Source organism: Cryptomeria japonica, unplaced genomic scaffold, assembly GCF_030272615.1.
Source record: "Cryptomeria japonica unplaced genomic scaffold, Sugi_1.0 HiC_scaffold_166, whole genome shotgun sequence".
Classification (NCBI taxonomy): domain Eukaryota; kingdom Viridiplantae; phylum Streptophyta; class Pinopsida; order Cupressales; family Cupressaceae; genus Cryptomeria; species Cryptomeria japonica.
Window position 1 is genome coordinate 101222 of NW_026728988.1, and position 23779 is coordinate 125000.

At 60.8% G+C, this 23779-nt stretch overlaps 2 non-coding genes across 2 annotated transcripts; both read right to left on the bottom strand.

The window, feature by feature from the left end:
* Positions 1 to 3874: 3874 nt before the first annotated feature.
* On the bottom strand, positions 3875 to 3993 carry LOC131867233 (5S ribosomal RNA). Its single transcript, XR_009365792.1, has one exon. It is a non-coding gene; the product is annotated as a 5S ribosomal RNA (ribosomal RNA).
* A 5915-nt stretch (positions 3994 to 9908) lies between these two features.
* LOC131867234 (5S ribosomal RNA) lies at positions 9909 to 10027 on the bottom strand. The gene has a single exon (XR_009365793.1). It is a non-coding gene; the product is annotated as a 5S ribosomal RNA (ribosomal RNA).
* Between the last annotated feature and the right edge of the window lie 13752 nt (positions 10028 to 23779).

A 23779-nucleotide genomic window follows, 5' to 3' on the forward strand; every position in this document is an offset into this window, starting at 1 on the left:
TGGTGGGCACCATGGTGCGCACCAAGGAGCGCTCCGAAGTGTGCTCCAAGGTGCGGCCTGCACGAAGTCGGAGCCCGGTTTGCCCCGGGTGTGCACCGCGGGTGGGCACCTTGGTGCGCATGCCTTGCCTGGGCTGCGCACCAGGGCGGGCTCAAGATGGCACCCGCGTTCCGTTTTTTTCACTATCTTTCAAAACGGAAATTTTAAAATCTCATTTTTTTTTGCCTTTTCTGGAAATTAGTGAAGGCAGCGCATCAAAGGTGCGCACCTCGCTGCCCACCACGGTGCGCAACGCCGGTGGGCACCCGGGAGTGCTTCGAAGTGTGCTCCAAGGTGCTGCGTGCACGTTGTCGGAGCCCGGTTTGCCCCGGGTGCGCACCTCGCGTGCACCTTCGTCGGGGTGGGCACCTTGGCTGGGTTTGCCCCGGCTGCGCTCCGAAGCGGGGTTATTGGAGCGCCGCCTCTTTTTTTGTCGGAGCGTTTGGTGGGGTTTCTCGCATTGGCTCTTCCCAGGCCCGGTTGCCACCCTGGCGCGCACGAAGTCGGAAGTAGGGTTAATTGCCCGGGTGCGCACCTTTGCCAGGGTGGGCACCTTACCTGGGCTGTGCACCAGGGCGGGCTCAAGATGGCACCCGCGTTCCGTTTTTTTCACTATCTTTCAAAACGGAAATTTTAAAATCTCCTCTTTTTTTTGCCTTTTCTGGAAATTAGTGAAGGCAGCGCATCAAAGGTGCGCACCTCGCTGCCCACCTTGGTGTGCTCTGAGGTGCGCACCCGGGAGCGCTACGAAGTGTGCTCCAAGGTGCGGCGTGCACGTTGTCGGAGCCCGGTTTGCCCCGGGTGCGCACCTCGCCTGCACCTTGGCCGGGGTGGGCACCCTGGCTGGGTTTGCCCAGGGTGCGCTCCGAAGCGGGGTTACTGGAGCGCCCCCTCTTTTTTTGTCAGAGCGTTTGGTGGGGTTTCTCGCATTGGCTCTTCCCAGGCCCGGTTGTTGGGTGCGCTCCCACCCTGGCGCGCGCGAAGTTGGAAGTTGGGTTAATTGCCCGGGCGCGCACCTTCGCCAGGGTGGGCACCTTGGTGCGCACACCTTGGCTGGGCTGCGCACCAGGGCGGGCTCAAGATGGCACCAGCATTCCCTTTTTCTCACTATCTTTCAAAACGGAAATTTTAAAATCTCGTTTTTTTTTGCCTTTTATGGAAATTAGTGAAGGCATCGCATCAAAGGTGCGCACCTCGCTGCCCACCTTGGTGTGCTCCGAGGTGCCCACCACGGTGCGCTCCGAGGTGCCCACCACGGTGCGCAACGCCGGTGCGAACCCGGGAGCGCCCCGATGTGTGCTCCAAGGTGCGGCGTGCACGAAGCCGGACCCCGGTTTGCCCCGGGTGCGCACCTCGCGTGCACCTTGGTGCGCACACCTTGGCTGGGTTGCGCGGCCTGGTGGGCACCATGGTGCGCACCAAGGAGCGCTCCGAAGTGTGCTCCAAGGTGCGGCGTGCACGAAGTCCTAGCCCGGTTTGCCCCGGGTGCGCACCTTCGCCGCGGTGGGCACCATGGCGTGCACGAAGTCGGAGCCCGGTTTGCCCCGGGTGCGCACCTCGCGTGCACCTTCGCCGGGGTGGGCACCTCGGCTGGGTTGCGCGCCCTGGTGCGCACCAAGGAGCGCTCCGAAGTGTGCTCCAAGGTGCGGCGTGCACGAAGTCGGAGCCCGGTTTGCCCCGGGTGCGCACCTTCGCCGCGGTGGGCACCCTGGTGCGCACCATGGCGTGCACGAAGTCGGAGCCCGGTTTGCCCCGGGTGCGCACCTCGCGTGCACCTTCGGCGGGGTTGCGCGCCCTGGTGCGCACCAAGGAGCGCTCCGAAGTGTGCTCCAAGGTGCGGCGTGCACGAAGTCGGAGCCCGGTTTGCCCCGGGTGCGCACCTCGCGTGCACCTTCGGCGGGGTTGCGCGCCCTGGTGGGCACCATGGTGCGCACCAAGGAGCGCTCCGAAGTGTGCTCCAAGGTGCGGCGTGCACGAAGTCGGAGCCCGGTTTGCCCCGGGTGCGCACCTCGCGTGCACCTTCGCCGCGGTGGGCACCATGGCGTGCACGAAGTCGGAGCCCGGTTTGCCCCGGGTGCGCACCTCGCGTGCACCTTCGCCGGGGTGGGCACCTCGGCTGGGTTGCGCGCCCTGGTGCGCACCAAGGAGCGCTCCGAAGTGTGCTCCAAGGTGCGGCGTGCACGAAGTCGGAGCCCGGTTTGCCCCGGGTGCGCACCTCGCGTGCACCTTGGCGCGGTGGGCACCATGGCGTGCACGAAGTCGGAGCCCGGTTTGCCCCGGGTGCGCACCCCGCGTGCACCTTCGCCGGGGTGGGCACCTCGGCTGGGTTGCGCGCCCTGGTGCGCACCAAGGAGCGCTCCGAAGTGTGCTCCAAGGTGCGGCGTGCACGAAGTCGGAGCCCGGTTTGCCCCGGGTGCGCACCTCGCGTGCACCTTCGCCGCGGTGGGCACCTTGGCTGGGTTGGGCACCATTGAGCGCTCCGAAGTGTGCTCCAAGGTGCGCACCATGGCCCTCCAAGGTGCGCAGCATGGCGTGCACGAAGTCGGAGCCCGGTTTGCCCCGGGTGCGCACCTCGCGTGCACCTTCGCCAGGGTGGGCACCTCGGTGCGCACACCTTCTCAATGTTTTCTTGCCTTTTCTGGAAATTGGTGAAGGCAGCGCATCAAAGGTGCGCACCTCGGTGTGCTCCGAGGTGCGAACCCGAGAGCGCTCCGAGGTGCCCACGAAGTCGAAAGTCGGGTTAATTGCATTGTTTTCCCCGGGTGCGCTCCGAGGTGCGCAACATCGGTGCGCACCAAGGAGGGCTCCGAAGTGTGCTCCAAGGTGCGCACGATTCGGAGCTCGGTTTGCCCGGGGTGCGCACACCTTGGCTGGGTTGCGCACCCTTTGTGCGCTCCAAGGTGCGCACGAAGTCGGAGCTCGGTTTGCCCCGGGTGCGCACCTTGATGCGCACGCCTTGGCTGGGCTGCGCACCTTGGTGGGCGCCATGGTGCGCACCTTTCGTGCGCTCCAAGGTGCGCACGAAGTCGGAGCTCGGTTTGCCCCGGGTGCGCACCTTGGTGGGCGCCATGGTGCACTCCGAGGTGCCCAAGATTGGTGCGCAACAAGGAGCGCTCCGAAGTGCGCTCCAAGGTGCGCAGGTGCGCGCGAAGTCGAAAGTTGGGTTAATTGTCCGGTTTGCCTCGGGTGCGCACCTTGCGTGCACCTTCGCCAGGGTGGGCGCCTTGGTGCGCACACCTTGGCTGGGCTGCGCACCCGGGCGCGCACACCTTGGCACCCGCGTTTCCTTCATTTTAAATTTTTTTTTTTTACAATCTCTCAAGTGGGAAATTCTATAATCTCAACTTTTTTTGCCTTTTCAGGAAACTTTTGAATGGAGCGCATCATTGGTGCGCTCCGAAGTGTGCTCCAAGGTGCGCACCTCTGGTGTGCTCCAAAGCTCTCTCCAGCTGCGTGCACCTGCCCCGGCCGCGCACCCGGCCCCGCCCAGCTTCGCTCACCTGTCCCGGGCGTCTGGTGCGGAACCTTAGAGTAAGAAACATCACCGTGCACCTTGGCCAACGTGCGCGACTCGACCGAGCGCGCACTGGCCGAGGTGCACACCGATTTCACCTGGGTGCGCGCGCAGCACCTCGGGCGCACCGGGGTGCGCGCACAACGCCCGGGTTGCACCGTGGCCTGTGTGCTCGGGGCGCCTTGGGTGCGCGCTCGGTGTCGCCCCCGCGCGCGCGGTAGTGCGGGCAGCGCACCCCGGCCCGGCCCGGCCCCGACGAGAACGCAAACGGGCAAAAGGTTTATTCAAATAGCATTGCGACGCCCGGCGAAAAACTAAGAAAGGGTGCAACACCGGGACTTCCCGGGAGGTCACCCATCCCAGTACTACTCCGGCCCAAGCGCGCTTAACTGCGGAGTTCTGATGGGATCCGGTGCACTAACGCTGGTATGATCGCACCCGTTATGAGCTTGTCGCAGTGTGTACTTAGCAAACCGCGACCCACGTGCGAATCCACCCCGGCCACCCACCCCCGTCGAGGTGCACACCCTCCCTCGCGAAGTGCGCCCCGTTCGCCAAGTGTGAGCCCTGCCCGGGTGCGCGCACCTTGCTAGGGCGTCGGGTGTGCACCCGGCCCGGCCTACGTGCGTGCACCTGGACGGGGCGTCGTGTGCGTGCAGTGTCCCGTCTGCAACGCGGTGCCCACACACCACCTCGGGCGCAACGACCTGCGCTCACATGTGGGCCGAGTGCACCTTGGTGCATGTTCGGGGCGCCTCGGGTGCACGCTCGATCTTGCCCCGGTGCACCAAGGCGCTCGGTTTGCCCCGGGTGCGCACTTGGTGCAAGGTGGGCACCCAAAATAGGGATCAAGCACCAAAACACAAGTTTCGGGATGCAAAATGGGACCCAAGGACCACAAATGCGTTCCAAGACCCATGATGGGTCCACGAGAACAAAAATGTGTTCCGAGACTTAATAAACAAATATTGGGTTTTAGGAGAAGAAACATGCTCTGATGCCCAAAACGAGAATCGACCCCGAAAAGGCCACAGGCCAAAAGTGGGATGCGAGACAAAAAAAAATGGGACCCGAGGACCAAAATTGGGTTCCCAGGTCGAAGACAGGGCAACCGGACAAGAAACGACCTCTAAGGCTCGAAATGAGTCCCGACGACTAAAACTTGACAAGAAGCACCCATCAGGCACCCAACTCGACACCCATGGGATGCCGACCCACCCGGGCTTCCACCTAGCACACCTTGGCACCCACCCACCCTCGCACCCAACCTCGCACCCAACTTAGCACCTTTGAACCCACATTGGCACTCACCCTGACCCTGGCACCTTGGAACCCACATTGGCACTCACCTTGACCCTGGCACCCACCTTTGCACTCACCTTGGGACCCACCCTGGCTCCCACCTCGGCACCCACCCAGACACCCACCTTGGTTCCTTGGCACCCACCTTGGATCCTTGGCACCCACCCCGACACCCACCTTGGCACGCAACTTGGCTACTTGCCACCCACCTTGGCTCCTTGACGCCCACCCCGACAACCACCCCGTGACCTACCCTGGCTAGGGTTGGTGCACACCCACCCTGGTGCCCACCTTGGCACCCACCCCATGACCCACCTTGGCACGCACCTTAGTACCCACCCCGTTACCCACCCTAGGACCCACCCCGTGACCCACCTTGGCCAGGGTGGGTGCCTTGGTGCGCACAACTTGCCTGGGCTGCACACCAGGGCGGGCTCAAGATGGCACCCGCGTTCCGTTTTTTTCACTATCTTTCAAAACGGAAATTTTAAAATCTCGTTTTTTTTTTTTTTTTGCCTTTTCTGGAAATTAGTGAAGGCAGCGCATCAAAGGTGCGCAATGCTGGTGCGAACCCGGGAGCGCTCCGATGTGTGCTCCAAGGTGCGGCGTGCACGAAGTCCGAGCCCGGCTTGCCCCGGGTGCGCACCTCGCGTGCACCTTCGCCGGGGTGAGCACCTTGGCTGGGTTGCGCGCCCTGGTGCGCACCAAGGAGCGCTCTGAAGTGTGCTCCAAGGTGCGGCGTGCACGAAGTCGGAGCTCGGTTTGCCCCGGGTGTGCACCTCGGGTGCGCACCTCGCGTGCACCTTCGCTGCGGTGGGCACCTTGGCTGGGTTGCGCGCCTTGGTGGGCACCATGCAGTGCACGAAGTCGGAGCCCGGTTTGCCCCGGGCGCGCACCTCCGCCAGGGTGGGCACCTTGGTGCGCACAACTTGCCTGGGCTGCGCACCAGGAAGGGCTCAAGATGGCACCCGCGTTCCGTTTTTTTCACTATCTTTCAGAACGGAAATTTTAAAATATCGTTTTTTTTTGCCTTTTCTGGAAATTAGTGAAGGCAGCGCATCAAAGGTGCGCAACGCTGGTGCGAACCTGGGAGCGCTCCGATGTGTGCTCCAAGGTGCGGCGTGCACGAAGTCGGAGCCCGGTTTGCCCCGGGTGCGCCCTGGTGGGCACCATGGTGCGCACCAAGGAGCGCTCCGAAGTGTGCTCCAAGGTGCGGCCTGCACGAAGTCGGAGCCCGGTTTGCCCCGGGCGTGCACCGCGGGTGGGCACCTTGGTGCGCATGCCTTGCCTGGGCTGCGCACCAGGGCGGGCTCAAGATGGCACCCGCGTTCCGTTTTTTTCACTATCTTTCAAAACGGAAATTTTAAAATCTCATTTTTTTTTGCCTTTTCTGGAAATTAGTGAAGGCAGCGCATCAAAGGTGCGCACCTCGCTGCCCACCACGGTGCGCAACGCCGGTGGGCACCCGGGAGTGCTTCGAAGTGTGCTCCAAGGTGCTGCGTGCACGTTGTCGGAGCCCGGTTTGCCCCGGGTGCGCACCTCGCGTGCACCTTCGTCGGGGTGGGCACCTTGGCTGGGTTTGCCCCGGCTGCGCTCCGAAGCGGGGTTATTGGAGCGCCGCCTCTTTTTTTGTCGGAGCGTTTGGTGGGGTTTCTCGCATTGGCTCTTCCCAGGCCCGGTTGCCACCCTGGCGCGCACGAAGTCGGAAGTAGGGTTAATTGCCCGGGTGCGCACCTTTGCCAGGGTGGGCACCTTACCTGGGCTGTGCACCCGGGCGGGCTCAAGATGGCACCCGCGTTCCGTTTTTTTCACTATCTTTCAAAACGGAAATTTTAAAATCTCCTCTTTTTTTTGCCTTTTCTGGAAATTAGTGAAGGCAGCGCATCAAAGGTGCGCACCTCGCTGCCCACCTTGGTGTGCTCTGAGGTGCGCACCCGGGAGCGCTACGAAGTGTGCTCCAAGGTGCGGCGTGCACGTTGTCGGAGCCCGGTTTGCCCCGGGTGCGCACCTCGCCTGCACCTTGGCCGGGGTGGGCACCCTGGCTGGGTTTGCCCAGGGTGCGCTCCGAAGCGGGGTTACTGGAGCGCCCCCTCTTTTTTTGTCAGAGCGTTTGGTGGGGTTTCTCGCATTGGCTCTTCCCAGGCCCGGTTGTTGGGTGCGCTCCCACCCTGGCGCGCGCGAAGTTGGAAGTTGGGTTAATTGCCCGGGCGCGCACCTTCGCCAGGGTGGGCACCTTGGTGCGCACACCTTGGCTGGGCTGCGCACCAGGGCGGGCTCAAGATGGCACCAGCATTCCCTTTTTCTCACTATCTTTCAAAACGGAAATTTTAAAATCTCGTTTTCTTTTGCCTTTTATGGAAATTAGTGAAGGCATCGCATCAAAGGTGCGCACCTCGCTGCCCACCTTGGTGTGCTCCGAGGTGCCCACCACGGTGCGCTCCGAGGTGCCCACCACGGTGCGCAACGCCGGTGCGAACCCGGGAGCGCCCCGATGTGTGCTCCAAGGTGCGGCGTGCACGAAGCCGGACCCCGGTTTGCCCCGGGTGCGCACCTCGCGTGCACCTTGGTGCGCACACCTTGGCTGGGTTGCGCGGCCTGGTGGGCACCATGGTGCGCACCAAGGAGCGCTCCGAAGTGTGCTCCAAGGTGCGGCGTGCACGAAGTCCTAGCCCGGTTTGCCCCGGGTGCGCACCTTCGCCGCGGTGGGCACCATGGCGTGCACGAAGTCGGAGCCCGGTTTGCCCCGGGTGCGCACCTCGCGTGCACCTTCGCCGGGGTGGGCACCTCGGCTGGGTTGCGCGCCCTGGTGCGCACCAAGGAGCGCTCCGAAGTGTGCTCCAAGGTGCGGCGTGCACGAAGTCGGAGCCCGGTTTGCCCCGGGTGCGCACCTTCGCCGCGGTGGGCACCCTGGTGCGCACCATGGCGTGCATGAAGTCGGAGCCCGGTTTGCCCCGGGTGCGCACCTCGCGTGCACCTTCGGCGGGGTTGCGCGCCCTGGTGCGCACCAAGGAGCGCTCCGAAGTGTGCTCCAAGGTGCGGCGTGCACGAAGTCGGAGCCCGGTTTGCCCCGGGTGCGCACCTCGCGTGCACCTTCGGCGGGGTTGCGCGCCCTGGTGGGCACCATGGTGCGCACCAAGGAGCGCTCCGAAGTGTGCTCCAAGGTGCGGCGTGCACGAAGTCGGAGCCCGGTTTGCCCCGGGTGCGCACCTCGCGTGCACCTTCGCCGCGGTGGGCACCATGGCGTGCACGAAGTCGGAGCCCGGTTTGCCCCGGGTGCGCACCTCGCGTGCACCTTCGCCGGGGTGGGCACCTCGGCTGGGTTGCGCGCCCTGGTGCGCACCAAGGAGCGCTCCGAAGTGTGCTCCAAGGTGCGGCGTGCACGAAGTCGGAGCCCGGTTTGCCCCGGGTGCGCACCTCGCGTGCACCTTCGCCGCGGTGGGCACCATGGCGTGCACGAAGTCGGAGCCCGGTTTGCCTCGGGTGCGCACCCCGCGTGCACCTTCGCCGGGGTGGGCACCTCGGCTGGGTTGCGCGCCCTGGTGCGCACCAAGGAGCGCTCCGAAGTGTGCTCCAAGGTGCGGCGTGCACGAAGTCGGAGCCCGGTTTGCCCCGGGTGCGCACCTCGCGTGCACCTTCGCCGCGGTGGGCACCTTGGCTGGGTTGGGCACCATTGAGCGCTCCGAAGTGTGCTCCAAGGTGCGCACCATGGCCCTCCAAGGTGCGCAGCATGGCGTGCACGAAGTCGGAGCCCGGTTTGCCCCGGGTGCGCACCTCGCGTGCACCTTCGCCAGGGTGGGCACCTCGGTGCGCACACCTTCTCAATGTTTTCTTGCCTTTTCTGGAAATTGGTGAAGGCAGCGCATCAAAGGTGCGCACCTCGGTGTGCTCCGAGGTGCGAACCCGAGAGCGCTCCGAGGTGCCCACGAAGTCGAAAGTCGGGTTAATTGCATTGTTTTCCCCGGGTGCGCTCCGAGGTGCGCAACATCGGTGCGCACCAAGGAGGGCTCCGAAGTGTGCTCCAAGGTGCGCACGATTCGGAGCTCGGTTTGCCCGGGGTGCGCACACCTTGGCTGGGTTGCGCACCCTTTGTGCGCTCCAAGGTGCGCACGAAGTCGGAGCTCGGTTTGCCCCGGGTGCGCACCTTCGCCAGGGTGCGCACCTTGATGCGCACGCCTTGGCTGGGCTGCGCACCTTGGTGGGCGCCATGGTGCGCACCTTTCGTGCGCTCCAAGGTGCGCACGAAGTCGGAGCTCGGTTTGCCCCGGGTGCGCACCTTGGTGGGCGCCATGGTGCACTCCGAGGTGCCCAAGATTGGTGCGCAACAAGGAGCGCTCCGAAGTGCGCTCCAAGGTGCGCAGGTGCGCGCGAAGTCGAAAGTTGGGTTAATTGTCCGGTTTGCCTCGGGTGCGCACCTTGCGTGCACCTTCGCCAGGGTGGGCGCCTTGGTGCGCACACCTTGGCTGGGCTGCGCACCCGGGCGCGCACACCTTGGCACCCGCGTTTCCTTCATTTTAAATTTTTTTTTTTTACAATCTCTCAAGTGGGAAATTCTATAATCTCAACTTTTTTTGCCTTTTCAGGAAACTTTTGAATGGAGCGCATCATTGGTGCGCTCCGAAGTGTGCTCCAAGGTGCGCACCTCTGGTGTGCTCCAAAGCTCTCTCCAGCTGCGTGCACCTGCCCCGGCCGCGCACCCGGCCCCGCCCAGCTTCGCTCACCTGTCCCGGGCGTCTGGTGCGGAACCTTAGAGTAAGAAACATCACCGTGCACCTTGGCCAACGTGCGCGACTCGACCGAGCGCGCACTGGCCGAGGTGCACACCGATTTCACCTGGGTGCGCGCGCAGCACCTCGGGCGCACCGGGGTGCGCGCACAACGCCCGGGTTGCACCGTGGCCTGTGTGCTCGGGGCGCCTCGGGTGCGCGCTCGGTGTCGCCCCCGCGCGCGCGGTAGTGCGGGCAGCGCACCCCGGCCCGGCCCGGCCCCGACGAGAACGCAAACGGGCAAAAGGTTTATTCAAATAGCATTGCGACGCCCGGCGAAAAACTAAAAAAGGGTGCAACACCGGGACTTCCCGGGAGGTCACCCATCCCAGTACTACTCCGGCCCAAGCGCGCTTAACTGCGGAGTTCTGATGGGATCCGGTGCACTAACGCTGGTATGATCGCACCCGTTATGAGCTTGTCGCAGTGTGTACTTAGCAAACCGCGACCCACGTGCGAATCCACCCCGGCCACCCACCCCCGTCGAGGTGCACACCCTCCCTCGCGAAGTGCGCCCCGTTCGCCAAGTGTGAGCCCTGCCCGGGTGCGCGCACCTTGCTAGGGCGTCGGGTGTGCACCCGGCCCGGCCTACGTGCGTGCACCTGGACGGGGCGTCGTGTGCGTGCAGTGTCCCGTCTGCAACGCGGTGCCCACACACCACCTCGGGCGCAACGACCTGCGCTCACATGTGGGCCGAGTGCACCTTGGTGCATGTTCGGGGCGCCTCGGGTGCACGCTCGATCTTGCCCCGGTGCACCAAGGCGCTCGGTTTGCCCCGGGTGCGCACTTGGTGCAAGGTGGGCACCCAAAATACGGATCAAGCACCAAAACACAAGTTTCGGGATGCAAAATGGGACCCAAGGACCACAAATGCGTTCCAAGACCCATGATGGGTCCACGAGAACAAAAATGTGTTCCGAGACTTAATAAACAAATATTGGGTTTTAGGAGAAGAAACATGCTCTGATGCCCAAAACGAGAATCGACCCCGAAAAGGCCACAGGCCAAAAGTGGGATGCGAGACAAAAAAAAATGGGACCCGAGGACCAAAATTGGGTTCCCAGGTCGAAGACAGGGCAACCGGACAAGAAACGACCTCTAAGGCTCGAAATGAGTCCCAACGACTAAAACTTGACAAGAAGCACCCATCAGGCACCCAACTCGACACCCATGGGATGCCGACCCACCCGGGCTTCCACCTAGCACACCTTGGCACCCACCCACCCTCGCACCCAACCTCGCACCCAACTTAGCACCTTTGAACCCACATTGGCACTCACCCTGACCCTGGCACCTTGGAACCCACATTGGCACTCACCTTGACCCTGGCACCCACCTTTGCACTCACCTTGGGACCCACCCTGGCTCCCACCTCGGCACCCACCCAGACACCCACCTTGGTTCCTTGGCACCCACCTTGGATCCTTGGCACCCACCCCGACACCCACCTTGGCACGCAACTTGGCTACTTGCCACCCACCTTGGCTCCTTGACGCCCACCCCGACAACCACCCCGTGACCTACCCTGGCTAGGGTTGGTGCACACCCACCCTGGTGCCCACCTTGGCACCCACCCCATGACCCACCTTGGCACGCACCTTAGTACCCACCCCGTTACCCACCCTAGGACCCACCCCGTGACCCACCTTGGCCAGGGTGGGTGCACCCACCCTGGTGCCCACCTTGGCACCCACCCATCCTAGCACCCAGCCTGTGACCGGGCTTGGAACCCAACCTTGCACCCGTCTTGGCCAGTGTGGGTGCGCACCCATCCTGGCACCCACGTTGTGACACACCCTTTAACCCACGCACCCTAGCAGCCACGTTGGCACCCACCTTGGAACACAACCTAGCAACTTGGCACCCACCCCGTGACCCACCTTGGCATCCACCATAGCAGTCGCCCACTTGGCACCCACCTTGGAACCCAAGTTGGCACCCACCTCGGCACCCACCTTGACACTTGTGGACCCACCTTGCCACTCACCCTAGCATCGACCCATCCTAGCACCCACCCTGGCACCTTTGCACCCTAGCACTCACCCATCCTAGCACCTAACCTGTGACCCACCTTGACACTCACCCTCGCACCCACCTTGGAACCCAACCTAGCACCCACCCACCCTGACACCAACCCTAGCACCTACCCACCCTTGCACCCACCCTGTGACCCATCTTGGCACCCACCCATCCTACCACTCAACCTATCACCCACCTTCTCACCCACCTTGGCATCCACCTTAGCACCCACCCACACTGGCACCTTGGCACCCACCTCGGGCAAGGTGGGTGCACACCCACCCTGACACCCAATTTAGAACCAACCGAGCATGTTACCCACCTTGGCACCCACATTGCAGCCCACCCTAGTACCCACCCTATGACCCACATTGGCATCCACACCCTAGCACCCAGGCACCTCGACACCCGCCTTGACACGCACCCTAGCACTAAACCTGTGACCCACCTTGGAACTCACCCTAGAACCCACCCACCCTGTGAACCACCTTGGCATCCACCTTAGCACCCACCCACCTTGGCACCCACTCTAGCACTCACCCATCCTAACACCCAACTTGTTACCCACCTTGGCACCCGCCCTCGCGTCCACCTTGAAACCCACCCTAGCACCCACCCACGCAGGAGCCCACCTTGGCACCCAACCTAACACCCACGCATCCTGGCACCCAACTTGTGACCCACCTTGGAACCCACCCTAGTACCCACCTTTGAACCCACTATATCACCAACCCACCTTGGCACCCACCCTATGACCCTCTTTGGAATCCACCCTAGCACGCACCCACCCTGGCACCCACCATGGAGCGCACCCTAGCACCCACCCACCTCGGCACGCACCTCAACACCCACCTTGGTGTGCGCACTGCGCCAACCTCTCAAAGACCCTATGTGGTGCGCTCCAAAGTGTACACCTTTGGTGCGCTCCAAGGTGCGCACCTTTGGTGCACACCGAGGTGCACACCAAAGTGTGCACCGAGGTGAGCACCAAAGTGCACTCCAAGGTGCACACCAAGGCGTGCACCTTTGGTGCGGTCAATGCAAACGAATTCGGAAGTTGGGGTCGATGTCCTAATCGCTGCTGCAGACTACACGTATGAGAATCGGACAAATAGCTTTATATAGGGGAGGTGTTGCGTTTGATGGGTCGACTCCCCTGGTTGTGTGCACTGCACCAACTTCAAAGACCCTGTCTTGTTTAAGAAGTCAAAAGTTGGGGTGGATGTCCTAATCATTGCTGCAGTCTACGCATGTATGAGAATCAGACAAATAGCTTATATAGGGGAGGTGTTGCATTCGGTGGGTTGACTCCCCTGGTTGTGCGCACTGCGCCAACCTCAAAGACCCCGCATAGCAGAAGAAGTCGGAAGTCGGATTTTGGTGAGCACCAAGGCGTGCACCTTTGGTGCGGTCAACGCAGACGAATTCAGAAGTTGGGGTGGATGTCCTAATCGTTGTTGCAGGCTACACATGTATGAGAATCAGACAAATAGCTTATATAGGGGAGGTGTTGGGTTTGATGGGTCAACTCCCTTGGTTGTGCGCATTACGCCAACCTCAAAGACCTTGTTTTCGTTAAGAAGTCAAAAGTTGGGGTCAATGTCCTAATGGCTCCTGTAGGCTACACATGTATGAGAATCGGACAAATAGCTTATATAGGGGAGGTGTTGGGTTTGATGGGTCGACTCCCCTGGTTGTGCGCATTACGTCAACCTCAAAGACCTTGTTTTCGTTAAGAAGTCAAAAGTTGGGGTCGATGTCCTAATTGCTCCTGTAGACTACACATGTATGAGAATCAGACAAATAGCTTATATAGGGGAGGTGTTGGGTTTGATGGGTTGACTCCCCTAGTTGTTCGCATTACACCAACCTCAAAGACCTTGTTTTCGTTTAGAAGCCGAAAGTTGGGGTCGATGTCCTAATTGCTCCTGCAGGCTACGCATGTATGAGAATCAGACAAATAGCTTATATAGGGGAGGTGTTGGGTTTGATGGGTCGACTCCCCTGGTTGTGCGCATTGCGCCAACCTCAAAGACCCTGCATTGCGGATGAAGTCGAAAGTCAGAGTTTGGTGTGCTACAAGGTGTGGTCGAAGGTGCTCACCTAGGTGTGCACCTTTGGAGCGCAGGAAAAGTGCCCTCCAAAAGTGCGCACCTTTGGAGTGCACAAAAGTGCCCTCCAAAAGTGCGCACCTTTGGAGCGCACAAAAGTGCCCTCCAAAAAGTGCCCTCCAAAAGTGCGCACCTTTGGAGCGCACAAAAGTGCCCTCCAAAAAGTGCCCTCCAAAAGTGCGCACCTTTGGAGTGCAGAAAAGTGCCCTCCAAAAAGTGCCCTCCAAAAGTGTGCACCTTTGGAGTGCACAAAAGTGCCCTCCAAAAGTGCGCACCTTTGGAGCGCAGAAAAGTGCCCTCCAAAAAGTGCCCTCCAAAAGTGCGCACCTTTGGAGCGCAGAAAAGTGCCCTCCAAAAAGTGCCCTCCAAAAGTGCGCACCTTTGGAGCGCAGAAAAGTGCCCTCCAAAAAGTGCCCTCCAAAAGTGCGCACCTTTGGAGCGCAGAAAAGTGCCCTCCAAAAAGTGCCCTCCAAAAGTGCGCACCTTTGGAGCGCACAAAAGTGCCCTCCAAAAAGTGCCCTCCAAAAGTGCGCACCTTTGGAGCGCACAAAAGTGCCCTCCAAAAGTGCGCACCTTTGGAGCGCACAAAAGTGCCCTCCAAAAGTGCGCACTTTTGGTGCGCACCAAGGCGCTGGTTCGGTCGTTGCAGGCGAGTTCGGAAGTTGGGGTCGATGTCCTGAGCGGAGGTGCAAACTACACAGGTGTCGGAATCGGACAAATAGCTTATATAGGGGAGGTGTATGCTTCGATGGGTCGACTCCCCAGGTTGAGCGCACCGCGCCAACCTCAAAGACCCTACGGTATGGATGAAGTCGGAAGTTGGGTCCGATGACCGATTCGATTAGTAGGTATGCTCATGAGGTCGGAATTTGGGTCCGATGACCTGCCATGTGCAGGAAGGCGAATGTTGGCACTGTGCGTTGCAAGGTGCACACCAAGGTGCTGGTGCGGTCTTTTTAGTCGAGTTCGGAAGTTGGGGTCGATGTCCTGATCGGAGGTGCAAGCTACACAGGTGTGGGAATCGGACAAATAGCTTATATAGGGGAGGTGTATGCTTCGTTGGGTCGACTCCCCGGGTTGAGCGCACCGCGCCAACCTCAAAGACCCTACGGTATGGATGAAGTCGGAAGTTGGGTCCGATGACCGATTCGATATGTAGGCATACTCGCGAGGTCGGAATTTGGGTCCGATGACCTGCCATGTGCAGGAAGGCGAATGTTGGCACTGTGCGTTGCAAGGTGCGCACCAAGGCACTGGTTCGGTCGTTGCAGGCGAGTTCGGAAGTTGGGGTCGATGTCCTGATCGGAGGTGCAAACTACACAGGTGTGGGAATCGGACAAATAGCTTATATAGGGGAGGTGTATGCTTCGTTGGGTCGACTCCCCGGGTTGAGCGCACCGCGCCAACCTCAAAGACCCTACGGTATGGATGAAGTCGGAAGTTGTGTCCGATGACCGATTCGATATGTAGGCATACTCGCGAGGTCGGAATTTGGGTCCGATGACCTGCCATGTGCAGGAAGGCGAATGTTGGGACTGTGCGTCGCAAGGTGCGCACCAAGGCGCTGGTGCCGTCGTTGCAGTCGAGTTCGGAAGTTGGGGTCGATGTCCTGGTCAGAGGTGCAAACTACACAGGTGTGGGAATCGGACAAATAGCTTATATAGGGGAGGTGTATGCTTCGATGGGTCGACTCCCCGGGTTGAGCGCACCGCGCCAACCTCAAAGACCCTACAGTATGGATGAAGTCGGAAGTTGGGTCCGATGACCGATTCGATACGTAGGCATATTGGCGAGGTCTGAATTTGTGTCCGATGACCTGCCATGCGCAGGAAGGCGGAATTTGGGTCCGATGACCGAGTTGATGGCGTGCCATGCGCAGAAAGGCGGAATTTGGGTCCGATGACCGAGTTGATGTTGATGGCCCGCCATGCACAGGAAGGCGGAATTTGGGTCCGATGACCGATTTGAAGGCGTGCCATGCGCAGAAAGGCGGAGTTTGGGTCCGATGACCGAGTTGATATTGATGGCCCGCCATGCGCAGGAAGGCGGAATTTGGGTCCGATGACCTGACATACGCATGGAGTCCGACTCGGGGGCCGATGTTCGATTCGATGACTTGCATTGTGGGTAAAGTCGGAAGTTGTGGTCTTTGACCCGATTCGATGACCAGACTTCGGCTGCTTGAGAATCGGACAAATAACTTATATAGGGGAGGTAGTGTTCTCGAGCATCCTCCCCCCGTGCCCGTTTATGTCGATTGATGCTGGTGCTCGACTGGTTGGAGCGCTCGGATGCAAAAATCTTGCACCAGGATTTATCGATTGTGATGGACACGGCAAGTCTCCTGATTGCTATGCAGGAGCTCATCGTGAATCTCTATGCGGCCTTGGTATGGACTCGACCTGCGGAATGGTTCGGCAATGGTAGTCGCTCCAACACGTCCTTGCAATGGCCACAGAGGTGATTCGACTAGAGCTCCAGTCTAGCTTTTGGGTTGCTTGGCGGACTGGTATAGCCGCGATCGAGTTCCGGCCATGAACGTTTTAGATAGCTCTTGGGCTTTCTGGGACGGAAGTCGGAAGTTTGGGCTGTTGTCCGATTTGATGACCATTCTTCGGATGTGTGAGAATCGGACAAATAACTTATATAGGGGACTGTGTTGTCTCACGCAGCCCCCTCCGTGCCCCTCTATCTCGACCGATGTTGGTGCTTGAAAGGGTTGGGATCGCTCGGATTTATAAACGTGCACCACCATTTGTCGAGTGTGAGGGACGCGGCAGGTCTCCTAAATGCTATACGGGCGCTCTCTGAGAATCTCTATCCGGCCTCGACACAGACTAGTCTTGCTGAATGGTTTGGCACTGGTAGTCGATCCAACACGTCGTTGTTGTGGCCGCCTAGGCGATTCGATTCGAGCCCCCGTCTAGCTTTTGGGTTGCTTGGCGGATTTTGCCCTATCCGCAAGTGAGCTCGGTCCCTAAACGTTCGAGAAACCCGATTGCTATGCGCCGACTCTCTTTCTTGCGAGCCTCCATCTAGCTTTTGGGTCTCTACGGAACGGAAGTCGGAATCTGGGACCGTTGTTTGATTCGACGAGGCAGACTACGGTTGTGCGAGAATCGGACAAATAACTTATATAGGGGAGGTGTTGACTGGAGCATTCTCCCCCGTGCCCCTCTAACTCGACCAATGCTGGCGCTCGAACGGTGGTAGCGCTCGGATTTTCGTTGAGCGCCAGCATTGGTCGATTTAGAGGGGCATGCGAGATTCCCGAATGCTATGCGAGGGCTCTAACGGAAATGTCTATTGGTTTCGGTATGGATGCAATTGCGAGTGGTTCGGCAAAGGTAGTCGTTCCGATGCGTCCATGTCGTGGCCAAATCGATAATTCGATTTGAGCCCTCGTATAGCATTTGGGTCTCTCGATGTGATTCCGCATTCCAGTCCCTTTGGGCACTGCTTGAGCCGCATCCCAGGGGGTTCCCTTCCCAATAATCTGCCTCGCAACCCGATTGCTATGCGGTGAGGCTCCTCGGCCGCCTCGGAACTATCTGTGTATCAGACGCATCGCGGGATAAGGGGTTGGCAACGGTAGTCGCCCCAAGCGCGTCCGATGCTTGGACCATTCCGAGGCGGCCCTGAAGCCTCTTCCGTCTAGCCGTTGGGTCCTTCTCGCCGCATCCCTTGCCTCGCACCCCGATTGCTATGCGGTGAGGCTCCTCGGCCGCCTTGGAACTATCTGTGTATCAGACGCATCGCGGGATAAGGGGTTGTCACTGGTAGTCGCCCCAAGCGCGTCCGATGCTTGGACCATTCCGAGGCGGCCCTGAAGCCTCTTCCGTCTAGCCGTTGGGTCCTTCTCGCCGCATCCCTCGACTCGCACCCCGATTGCTATGCGGTGAGGCTCCTCGGCCGCCTTGGAACTATCTGTGTATCGGACGCGTCGCGGGATAAGGGGTTGTCACTGGTAGTCGCCCCAAGCGCGTCCGATGCTTGGACCATTCCGAGGCGGCCCTGAAGCCTCTTCCGTCTAGCCGTTGGGTCCTTCTCGCCGCATCCCTCGCCTCGCACCCCGATTGCTATGCGGTGAGGCTCCTCGGCCGCCTTGGAACTATCTGTGTATCGGACGCGTCGCGGGATAAGGGGTTGTCACTGGTAGTCGCCCCAAGCGCGTGCGATGCATGGACCATTCCCAGGCGGCCCTGAAGCCTCTTCCGTCTAGCCGTTGGGTCCTTCTCGCCGCATCCCTCGCCTCGCACCCCGATTGCTATGCGGTGAGGCTCCTCGGCCGCCTTGGAACTATCTGTGTATCGGACGCGTCGCGGGATAAGGGGTTGTCACTGGTAGTCGCCCCAAGCGCGTCCGATGCTTGGACCATTCCGAGGCGGCCCTGAAGCCTCTTCCGTCTAGCCGTTGGGTCCTTCTCGCCGCATCCCTCGCCTCGCACCCCGATTGCTATGCGGTGAGGCTCCTCGGCCGCCTTGGAACTATCTGTGTATCGGACGCGTCGCGGGATAAGGGGTTGTCACTGGTAGTCGCCCCAAGCGCGTCCGATGCTTGGACCATTCCGAGGCGGCCCTGAAGCCTCTTCCGTCTAGCCGTTGGGTCCTTCTCGCCGCATCCCTCGCCTCGCACCCCGATTGCTATGCGGTGAGGCTCCTCGGCCGCCTTGGAACTATCTGTGTATCGGACGCGTCGCGGGATAAGGGGTTGTCACTGGTAGTCGCCCCAAGCGCGTCCGATGCTTGGACCATTCCGAGGCGGCCCTGAAGCCTCTTCCGTCTAGCCGTTGGGTCCTTCTCGCCGCATCCCTCGCCTCGCACCCCGATTGCTATGCGGTGAGGCTCCTCGGCCGCCTTGGAACTATCTGTGTATCGGACGCATCGCGGGATAAGGGGTTGTCACTGGTAGTCGCCCCAAGCGCGTCCGATGCTTGGACCATTCCGAGGCGGCCCTGAAGCCTCTTCCGTCTAGCCGTTGGGTCCTTCTCGCCGCATCCCTCGCCTCGCACCCCGATTGCTATGCGGTGAGGCTCCTCGGCCGCCTTGGAACTATCTGTGTATCGGACGCGTCGCGGGATAAGGGGTTGTCACTGGTAGTCGCCCCAAGCGCGTCCGATGCTTGGACCATTCCGAGGCGGCCCTGAAGCCTCTTCCGTCTAGCCGTTGGGTCCTTCTCGCCGCATCCCTCGCCTCGCACCCCGATTGCTATGCGGTGAGGCTCCTCGGCCGCCTTGGAACTATCTGTGTATCGGACGCGTCGCGGGATAAGGGGTTGTCACTGGTAGTCGCCCCAAGCGCGTCCGATGCTTGGACCATTCCGAGGCGGACCTGAAGCCTCTTCCGTCTAGCCGTTGGGTCCTTCTCGCCGCATCCCTCGCCTCGCACCCCGATTGCTATGCGGTGAGGCTCCTCGGCCGCCTTGGAACTATCTGTGTATCGGACGCGTCGCGGGATAAGGGGTTGTCACTGGTAGTCGCCCCAAGCGCGTCCGATGCTTGGACCATTCCGAGGCGGCCCTGAAGCCTCTTCCGTCTAGCCGTTGGGTCCTTCTTGCCGCATCCCTCGCCTCGCACCCCGATTGCTATGCGGTGAGGCTCCTCGGCCGCCTTGGAACTATCTGTGTATCGGACGCGTCGCGGGATAAGGGGTTGTCACTGGTAGTCGCCCCAAGCGCGTCCGATGCTTGGACCATTCCGAGGCGGCCCTGAAGCCTCTTCCGTCTAGCCGTTGGGTCCTTCTCGCCGCATCCCTCGCCTCGCACCCCGATTGCTATGCGGTGAGGCTCCTCGGCCGCCTTGGAACTATCTGTGTATCGGACGCATCGCGGGATAAGGGGTTGTCACTGGTAGTCGCCCCAAGCGCGTCCGATGCTTGGACCATTCCGAGGCGGCCCTGAAGCCTCTTCCGTCTAGCCGTTGGGTCCTTCTCGCCGCATCCCTCGCCTCGCACCCCGATTGCTATGCGGTGAGGCTCCTCGGCCGCCTTGGAACTATCTGTGTATCGGACGCGTCGCGGGATAAGGGGTTGTCACTGGTAGTCGCCCCAAGCGCGTCCGATGCTTGGACCATTCCGAGGCGGACCTGAAGCCTCTTCCGTCTAGCCGTTGGGTCCTTCTCGCCGCATCCCTCGCCTCGCACCCCGATTGCTATGCGGTGAGGCTCCTCGGCCGCCTTGGAACTATCTGTGTATCGGACGCGTCGCGGGATAAGGGGTTGTCACTGGTAGTCGCCCCAAGCGCGTCCGATGCTTGGACCATTCCGAGGCGGCCCTGAAGCCTCTTCCGTCTAGCCGTTGGGTCCTTCTCGCCGCATCCCTCGCCTCGCACCCCGATTGCTATGCGGTGAGGCTCCTCGGCCGCCTTGGAACTATCTGTGTATCGGACGCGTCGCGGGATAAGGGGTTGTCACTGGTAGTCGCCCCAAGCGCGTCCGATGCTTGGACCATTCCGAGGCGGACCTGAAGCCTCTTCCCTCTAGCCGTTGGGGCTTTCTCGCCGCATCCCTCGCCTCGCACCCCGATTGCTATTCGGTGAGGCTCCTCGGCCGCCTTGGAACTATCTGTGTATCGGACGCATCGCGGGATAAGGGGTTGGCAGTGGTAGTCGCCCCAAGCGCGTCCGATGCTTGGACCATTCCGAGGCGGCCCTGCAGCCTCTTCCGTCTAGCCGTTGGGGCCATCTCGCTGCATCCCCCACCTCGCACCACGATTGCTATGCGGTGAGGCTCCTTGGCCGCCTCGGAACTATCTGTGTATCGGACGCATCGCGGGATAAGGGGTTGTCACTGGTAGTCGCCCCAAGCGCGTCCGATGCTTGGACTATTCCGAGGCGGCCCTGCAGCCTCTTCCGTCTAGCCGTTGGGGCCATCTCGCCGCATCCCCCAGCTCCTCGGCCGCCTCGGAACTATCTGTGTATCGGACGCATCGCGGGATAAGGGGTTGGCAGTGGTAGTCGCCCCAAGCGCGTTCGATGCTTGGACTATTCCGAGGCGGCCCCGCAGCCTCTTCCGTCTACCCTTTGGGGCCATCTCGCCGCATCCCTCGCCTCGCACCCCGATTGCTATGCGGTGAGGCTCCTCGGCCGCCTGGGAACTATCTTCGTATCGGATGCATCGCGGGATAAGGGGTTGTCACTGGTAGTCGCCCCAAGCGCGTCCGATGCTTGGACTATTCCGAGGCGGCCCTGTGGCCTCTTCCGTCTAGCCGTTGGGGCCATCTCGCCGCATCCCTCACCTCGCACCCCCATTGCTATGCGGTGAGGCTCCTCGGCCGCCTTGGAACTGTCTTCGTATCGGAAGCATCGCGGGATAAGGGGTTGTCACTGGTAGTCGCCCCAAGCGCGTCCGATGCTTGGACTATTCCGAGGCGGCCCTGCAGCCTCTTCCGTCTAGCCGTTGGGGCCATCTCGCCGCATCCCCCACCTCGCACCCGGATTGCTATGCGGTGAGGCTCCTCGGCCGCCTTGGAACTATCTTCGTATCGGACGCATCGCGGGATAAGGGGTTGTCACTGGTAGTCGCCCCAAGCGCGTCCGATGCTTGGACTATTCCGACGCGGCCCTGTGGCCTCTTCCGTCTAGCCGTTGGGGCCATCTCGCCGCATCCCCCACCTCGCACCCCGATTGCTATGCGGTGAGGCTCCTCGGCCGCCTTGGAACCATCTTCGTATCGGACGCATCGCGGGATGAGGGGTTGTCACTGGTAGTCGCCCCAAGCGCGTCCGATGCTTGGACCATTCCGAGGCGGCCCTGAAGCCTCTTCCGTCTAGCCGTTGGGGCCTTCCCGCCCCATCCCTCGCCTCGCACCCCCGATTGCTATGCGGTGAGGCTCCTCGGCCGCCTTGGAACCATCTGTGTATCGGACGCATCGCGGGATAAGGGGTTGGCACTGGTAGTCGCCCCAAGCGCGTCCGATGCTTGGAGCATTCCGAGGTGGCCCTGAAGCCTCTTCCGTCTAGCCGTTGGGGCCTTCCCGCCCCATCCCTCGCCTCGCACCCCGATTGATATGCGGTGAGGCTCCTCGGCCGCCTTGGAACTATCTGTGTATCGGACGCATCGCGGGATAAGGGGTTGGCACTGGTAGTCGTCCCAATCGCGTCCGATGCTTGGACCATTCCGAGGCGGCCCTGCAGCCTCTTCCGTTTAGCCGTCGGGGCCTTCCCGCCGCATCCCTCGCCTCGCATCCCGATTCCTATGCGGTGAGTCTTCTCGGCCGCCGCGGAACTATACCTGTTATTGCTACTGCATCCTTCGGCTGGTAACCTCCTCTGCCGCCTTGGAACGTTCTCTTTGTCGGACGCGTCGCGGGATAAGGGGTTGGCACTGGTAGTCGCCCCAAGCGCGCCCGATGCATAGACCGCTCCGAGTTGACCTTGCTTTCAGCCTCTCACATGCATAGACCTCTCTGAGTCGACCCTGCAGCCTCTCACGTTTAGCCTTTGGAATCTCGCCTCACAACATGATTGCTATCCTTGATGCATCCCTTGCCTCGAGCCCTGATTGCTTTCTTGGCTGCATCCCTCCTCTCCTCACAGCCCGGTTGTCATCACTGCTTCATCCGTCGCTTCATGCATTCTGGCTGCTGGGCCCTTCCCACCGCACACCTCGATTGCTATCTCTTCTGCATCACACACCCCGATTGCTATCTCTGCTACATCCCTCGGCTCTCACTTCTGCATCCTTCGCCTCCCACCTCGATTGCTATCAATGCTGCATCCGTAACCTCACACCCCGATTGCTATGCGGGGAGGCTCCTTGGCCGCCTTGGAAATTTCTGTGTGTCGGACGCACCGCGGGATAAGGGGTTGGCACTGGTAGTCGCCCCAAGTGCGCCCGATTCTTAGACCGCTTCGAGGTGACCTCGTAGCCTCTTTCGTCCAGGCTTCCTGCCTTCAACGCCCTTTTTACACCTCGATTGCTATGCGCGGGCTCGTTGGCGTCTATCACCTCTCTGCGAAGAGTGGCACGATGATTGTTGGGGTAAATCGTAGCAGTCCGATCTCTGGCCTTGGGCCATTGTGAGGGCTGATCGATTTCCTGTGCGCATCTCGTGTTCGCCCAGTAACAGACTCGACGACTTGTAATCGGTCTTGTTCCCGATTGTTCCTGGAGGTAGTCTTCGGAACTCTTGGATTTGACCTGTCACTCGAACTGTCCTCTTCCGAGGATGCTTGTGTGTGTGTGCTTGTGCCATTTCCTTGGCGGTATTAACGAGATATTAAAGAGCGGAGTGAGCGCCTCGCCCAGCTATGTTTGGGGCTCTCACTCCCTTACCCGGTGTGCGACCGCTTTGCACGTAGGTTGCGGAGCATCGCGACTCTTTCGATGTTTGGCGGTTGTCTTCCGGTGATGCGTTGGTCCCGAAGTGCACGTTACTAGCATTTCTGCCATTGTTCTCGATCTTTGGCACGTTCCTTCGTTGCAATTGGATATATATCTCCGTTTATACGCGCAGGCTTCTCCCGCCTATTCAGCGCTGTCCCACTCTCAGCACTCTCGTGGTCTCCTTGGCTTCTCTCTCCCGTGAGCGAGCTCTCTTCTCGAGTCTTTTCCATGTCCCATGGAGGTTGCCTTGCGAAATTCGGGCACACAAACGTGACCGGATAAGAGCGGAATTGCCTATGAGGAGAAGCTCACCTTAGGGAGCAGCAATGCCGAGTGTTTCGACAGAGGGTAGAGGGGGCGTTGTTTGGGCGGTTGCACAAAAGAGTGCTACGGTTGCACTGAAGGTTGCTTCTTCGTCTCCGACGAACTCTTCGAGGCAAAAAAGCTTGTATACGGGGTCGAGGTGGGACTGTTCGTGCGAGTTGCGCCACCAAAAGTGCGTAGGGGGCATATACCTGGGAAATGGATGTCTCTGAGTGGCCTTACTCGGTCGCGTGCACGGTGCATTCTCTAACGGCAGGACTGTCGCGAGCATGTGCGGTTCGGATGTTTTCGGGTAAAGGGTTCCGTACGGGATGTTCTTCCCAGGCTCCTGTGAACCGAGACTCTGCATCGTCGTGCTCCGGCTCCCGTGGGTGCTTCATGCCTCG